Source organism: Carlito syrichta, unplaced genomic scaffold (genome assembly GCF_000164805.1).
Source record: "Carlito syrichta isolate Samal-C Ts95f unplaced genomic scaffold, Tarsius_syrichta-2.0.1 Scaffold313310, whole genome shotgun sequence".
Lineage (NCBI taxonomy): Eukaryota > Metazoa > Chordata > Mammalia > Primates > Tarsiidae > Carlito > Carlito syrichta.
In genome coordinates, this window is record NW_007257406.1 from 362,003 (window position 1) to 368,267 (window position 6,265).

The window sequence follows — 6,265 nt, forward strand, 5'->3', positions numbered from 1 at the left end:
AATCAAGAATTAAGAGAAAAACCTGTTGAATGGGAGAAAATATTTGCAAATTATTCATCAAACATGGGATTGATATTCAGAATATATAAGGAACTCAAAAACAACTTACCAATTTTTAAATATTCCTTTAAAAAGGAGGCACTCCTGCCTGGGAGACGGAGTGAGACTCCAACTCAAAGAAAAAACAACAACAAAAAAAGTAGACAAAGAGGCCATTGCCTTATTAGACTCTACTGTGGCCATGTGCTCTTTAAGCTATGGCCAGGCCGTGTTTTCTGGCTTTTGCATCCTCCCCTGCCTTGGGGAAGTGACTCTCTTATTTCTCTCTCTCTCTTTCTCTCTCTCTAATTTACTTTTTATTTTATTATTATTTATTTATTTATTTATTTTTATTTTTTTTAACTGTTATTGATCACAATTTATTGTTAAAGTCGTGAAAAGCCAGCAGCAGTCAGGCTGGACAAATACTTGATTGTGCCCATGTTCCCATGGGATGGACAGCAGCACTGAGTTACACAATGAGAGCAATACTTCCTTTTCCACCTTCCTAGAAAAGTTTGTTAGGTAAGGCAAAGGATGGGCAGCTACCGAGTGGTGGTTGAACCATGCAAGAATGACAAATAATAGGTAACAGGTGTGCAGTAGACATCTGATTGCTCAATCTTGGGCTGAAAAAGGCAGTGAGAAAAATTACCACAGAGGGAATGGTTAAAAGGCATTTCAACTCAGAATTTCGGAAAATTAATGCAAGAAATAAGCTTTTAAAAAATGTCTTCCTGCCACCCTCATATAGGACAGCACGATCCAAGATAATTTTCTCTTTGCTTTAATTTTTTAGATTGATGCCCAGAGTGGTCTGCTTCTGCCCTTCTATGTTCCACATAAGGGAAAACAGACAAGACCATTTAAGTGTCTTCCTCTAAAGCTCTGGATTATAGAAGTGATCAATAAATAACATTTATTTCACACCTAAGCATAAATATGTAAAATGAAGATTACTGTTCACTTTCCTCTTCCATTATTTCAACTCTGCGAGGCCCATACAGTAGAACATAAGCAATGTGCCAGTCTCCACCACCAGACAGCCGCAAGATATCTTCTGGTGTTACAATAATGACCTTATCATCATCAAACTTAATCCATTCATCTTGTTTCCTTTTCACCCATGATACAGAATGACCTGAGGAGCAAGACCTTCCCTGGTGTGTTAGCACAGCTTGTAAGTCATAGTATCCACAATTATTGGAGCCAATATCATCAGCAAAAGAAAAGGGTTCATATTTAACTTCTTTCTGGGGACTACTCTTTTTGTCACTTGTATTTGGCTGCTGATTTACTTTTTTATCTTCTAGATCCTTGAATTTTGACCGAAAAGAGACCATTTTCTCTTGAAGTTCTGGTGTACACAGTTCATACATATCCAACATAAGAGGAAACTCAACATCCTTAAGAACTTTGGCATTCACAGATTCCTTCTCTTTATAAAAAAATCAAACCATCTGAATGGTCAAGTAATCAGGTAGCCGGCTGATCTTGGAAGATTTGATGTACAAAGCATTACGTTGCAGTGTTGGAGATTGTTTGGTGATGTCTTCCTGAAGTTGCAATTTAAGTCCTGTAAAAAGATACTTGACTTCCTGATTGATAAAACAACTAAGCTGAAGTTGATTTTCCTTTCCCTTGGTTACTTCTTCTTCTTCTGTACATTTCATTATTCTGTACATTTCATTGTAGTTTCAAACTCAACACCGAAGAACTGATCAATTAAACTTTTCTTTTTAGAAGGTATCACTGCTGATGCAGATGAAGAATCTGTCTCTTTAACAGAATCATCTTCTATGGCTTCCAATTTCTGTTGCAACAGTCGCATCATTTGTATCCAACATTCATTAGCATCCTGCTGAAGATACTGTCCTTGTTCACCCTTCTCCGCAAACTGTGGGAAAGCCATGTGCAAAAATTGTAGCAGAATAATAGGTGGAATACTAGACGAAGTTTTTTATCCATGGAATCAAATAAATCTCTAAGGGCTGCAGTAATATACAGTGCTGAAGCCATTTCCCCGGAAGCTCTCAAGGCACCTGCATACCTTTTCAGGGCATCTTTGAGTTCAGGCACAGAACGAATACACTGAACTGTAGCATTCATGTAACAAGTGTTACCAAGGTTTGTCAATCCACATGGTAATTCCATAGCAGATGCTAACTGTTCTTCTGTCATGTCTTCTACGAAGATGGTTTTAGTTGAGGGTTCTTCAGGAAGAGCATCTGCTGACCCTATCATTAGTAGAGTCATCCCATCTTTTATTTTGATGTTTCCCCAATCTCATCCTTCACTGTTCCTCCTTTCACCATAACTTTCTGTCTGGCCGGCTGGACTCCAGTCAATGCAAATAGCTGAGCCTTGAACACCATCGGAGGCTCATCAGTATTCAACTCTACACCTTCAAATTTCTCCTTTCCCCATTTTACAGTAACTCTCCTGGCACACTAGGACAATGTCGGGAACTATTCTGCAGAGTCACGACTTCCAGAGGCTTCCACGTCTCCACTCCAGCTCCCACCCCGCCCACCGGCGGCCCAGGGGTGAGGCGCGGGCTCCTCTAATTTACTTTTTAAATAAACTATATTTCTAATCTAAAAAAAAAAGTATGCAAAGAACATGAATGAACATTTCTCAAAAGAAGACATGCAAATGGCTACTAGGTCTATAAGAAAATTCTCAATATCACTAATCAGAGAAATTCAAATCAAAACCACAATGAGATATTATCTCTCCCCAGTTAGAAGGGCTAGTATTGAAAAGGCAAACAAACAAACAAACAGATGCTGATGAGGCTATGGATAGAAGGTAATCCTTATAAACTGTTGGTGGGAATGTAAGTTAGTACAACCACTATGGAAAATGGCATAGAGACTTCTCTAAAAACTAAACATACAACTACTATACAACCCAGCAATTCCATTACTGGGTATTTATCCAAAAGCAAAGAAATCAGTACATCAAAGGAATACCTGCGATTGCATGTTTATTACAGCACTATTCACAATAGCCAAGACATGGAATCAACTTAAGTACCCATCAACAGATGACTGAATATATAGTATATATACATATATACTAGCAAATGTAGTACATATACAAAATAGAATACTATTCAACCATCAAAAAGAATGATCAAGTCAGGTAGGATATTTGGAATATCCATCACTTTAAGAAGTCATCATTTCTATTTATTGGAAACATTTCAAGTACTCTTTTCCAGGTATACTGAATTACACAATAAATTCTTGTTAACATAGACTGAATAGTATATATACATATATACTAGAAAATGTAGTACATCAAACTCTGATATTGAACGTTAGGCATTACTTCGTCTATCTAACTATATGTTTGTACCAATTAACCAACCTCTCTTCATCCTTCCCTCCTACTCACATACCCTTCCCAGTCTCTGGTATCTATCATTTTATTTTGCACCTCCATGAGATCAACTTTTTTAAGCCCCACATATAAGTGAGAACATTTGGTATTTGTCTTTCTGTGCCTAGCTTATTTCACTTAACACAATGACCTTCAGTTCCATCCATGTAGCCGAAAATAACATGGTTTCATGTTATTTTCCCAGCAGGTCGAGGCTGCGGTGGCCAGGAGCGGCCACTGCACTCCAGTCTGGGCGACAGAGTGAGACTCCAACTCAAAAAAAAAAAAACAACCCTTATATTAAATAGATTTGTTATCTTTTTCTTGTTTTTGCTATAAGGTTATCAGTCAAGAACCTTACAATGAATAAAGAAAAGATAGTACTTTTTGTCTCTTTACTTCAGTAGTTGTGATAAAGACTGTATGGTCTATAAAGCCTAAAATACTTACTATCTGGTCTTTCACAGAAAAAGTTTTCCAGCCTCTGTTCTAGAATATTGGAAGAGGGTGTACATATATTCCAAATATCTAACATTAAATAAAGGCATCTTTCATCTACGCTCAAATCACACACAAATAAATGTAGGTGTTAGCTTTTCAGAGTAGTCTTTTCTTATCACACAATTTATCAATCTCTTTCAGTTACACTATTTTAGAAGAGCACTTCATGCTATTTATTAGTAACCAAACACATCTAGTTTTTATGTTTGTTTACTTTACAAACTTCGTTCTTTCCCCCAGCAATCAATTGTCCAGAATATAAGTTTTGTAAAGGTAATTTGGCATGTCATGTTTGCCAGTCTAGAACAGTGCCAGAATATACCTGATGCAAATTAAATATTAATTGAATGGAGAATTTTTTTTAATAAAAACAAGCAGCAAAACATTTTCAGAAACTAACTCAAAAGAATATTATTATTTTTTTATTTCAAAGAATCATCTCCACAAAGTCTTATGTGTTAACTTGAGATTCATTTAAAAACAATAGACTTTCAGGAAACGACTCTTTTTTCTTATAACAAGGACCACTTAAAACATAGTAGGGCAATTTACTCCATATGTCTGAATTGAAGTTTTCTCATTTGCAAAATGATCCTAATAATCCAAGGGTCATAAATGAAATAATATGTTAAATAATTTGAGTTGCTTGGGAAAAGGTGCTGCAAAAATTCCTGATAATCATATCACCTGTAATATAATGCCCAATCATTACATACTAATATTAGAAGCGCATTAACTACTGAAGAAGACACATGTTCCTATAGTCATTTTAGACATTTTCTAGGTGCCATGAAGAGATAAACTATTTCAGTCACTGCCAAGCAAGATTAGATCTGAATCTGTGCAGGTGAAGCATCATAGCCACACTGCCAGTCGCCCTAGCTGTATGCACAGGTTCTCAAGGAGGACTAAATACATAGAGCTAGAGAATATTTGTTTGGCCCAGTTCTCATCTTCAAATACACAACAGCTGCTAAGCAACACCTTCCAAGGCACACAGCATCCAGAAAGGAGAACCTCATCTTCTAGGAGACACATTTATGCTTAGGTGGAAGGGAGCTACTGAACAGCAGAGGGAGAGACCATTTCATAGACAGCACAGCAGTAATCAGGAAAGAAAAAGTGAATTGGACATATTTTTCCAGGCACTCAGAATGAAAGAATGGAAAGTAGGTTTATGTATGCTTTAAAGCTCAAAATGAATAAATAAGGTCAATATTAGTCCCCATTTAGAAATGAGCAAGCAGGCTGGGTGTGGTGGTTCACGCCTGTAACCTCAGTGCTTTAGGAGGCAGAGGCAGGAGGATCACTTAAGGTTAGGAGTTCGAGACCAGCCAGGGCAACATAGCGAGACCCCATTTCTACAAAAAATAAAAAAAAGTAGCCAAGGGTGGTGGCACTCACCTGTCATTCCAGCTACTGGGCAGGCTGAAGTGGAAAGACAGCCTCAAGAGGTCGAGGCTGTGGTGAGCCATGATCATGAAACTGCATTCTAACCTGGGAGACAGACTGAGACTCTGACTCAAAAACCAATAAACCAACCCCCACCCCCCCAAAAAAAATACAGAAAGGAGTAAACAAAAGTTAAGAGATCAATGAAGAAAACAGAATCATCATGAAAATTCAGTAGACCTCCATTCACTCAACAAATATGTTTTGGCTTGGAGCAGTGACTCACGCCTATAATCCTAGTGCTTTGGGAGGTCGAGGTGGGAGGATCATTTGAAGTTAGGAGTTCAAGACCAGCCTGGGCAATATAGCAAGACCTAGAATCTACAAAAAACAACAGAAAAATACTTTTTTTTTTTTTTTTAATTAATCAGTATTTTTATTATAGTTTTGTGGGGTACAGTTAAGGGTTGGGTGTACAATTACGTTTCATTCAGACACCCTGTTGATAAGAGGTGTTTTCCCAGCCCCAGACAGATATTTGCTACTGTTAATCCCATCTCCCTCCCCCCCATAGTTTCCTAGTACCATCAGTCATTTTCTTATAGTATTACATTGGATGTTCAAGGTCCATTATATGAGTGAGAACATGTGATATTCTGATCTTTGTTTCTGTGTGAGGTCACTCAGTATTATACACTCTAGTTCCATCCAGGTTGCTGCAAAATTCATGATTTTGTTCTTTTTTATGGCTGCGTAGTATTCCATCGTGTATATGTACCACATTTTTTTAATCCAGTCCTCTTTTGATGGGCAGCATGGTTGTTTCCAGGTTCTTGCTATTGTGAACAATGCTGCGATAAACATACGTGTGCAGGTATCTTTTTTATAGAGTGATTTGTGTTCTTCAGGGTATATTCCCAGTAGGGGGATTGCAGGGTCATATGGA

At 37.6% G+C, this 6,265-nt stretch overlaps 1 pseudogene across 1 annotated transcript; it reads right to left on the reverse strand.

The window, feature by feature from the left end:
• Nucleotides 1-380: 380 nt before the first annotated feature.
• LOC103272823 lies at nt 381-2,489 on the reverse strand (annotated as a pseudogene). Its single transcript, XR_002482674.1, has one exon. The product of XR_002482674.1 is annotated as a ubiquitin carboxyl-terminal hydrolase 14 pseudogene (transcript).
• Between the last annotated feature and the right edge of the window lie 3,776 nt (nt 2,490-6,265).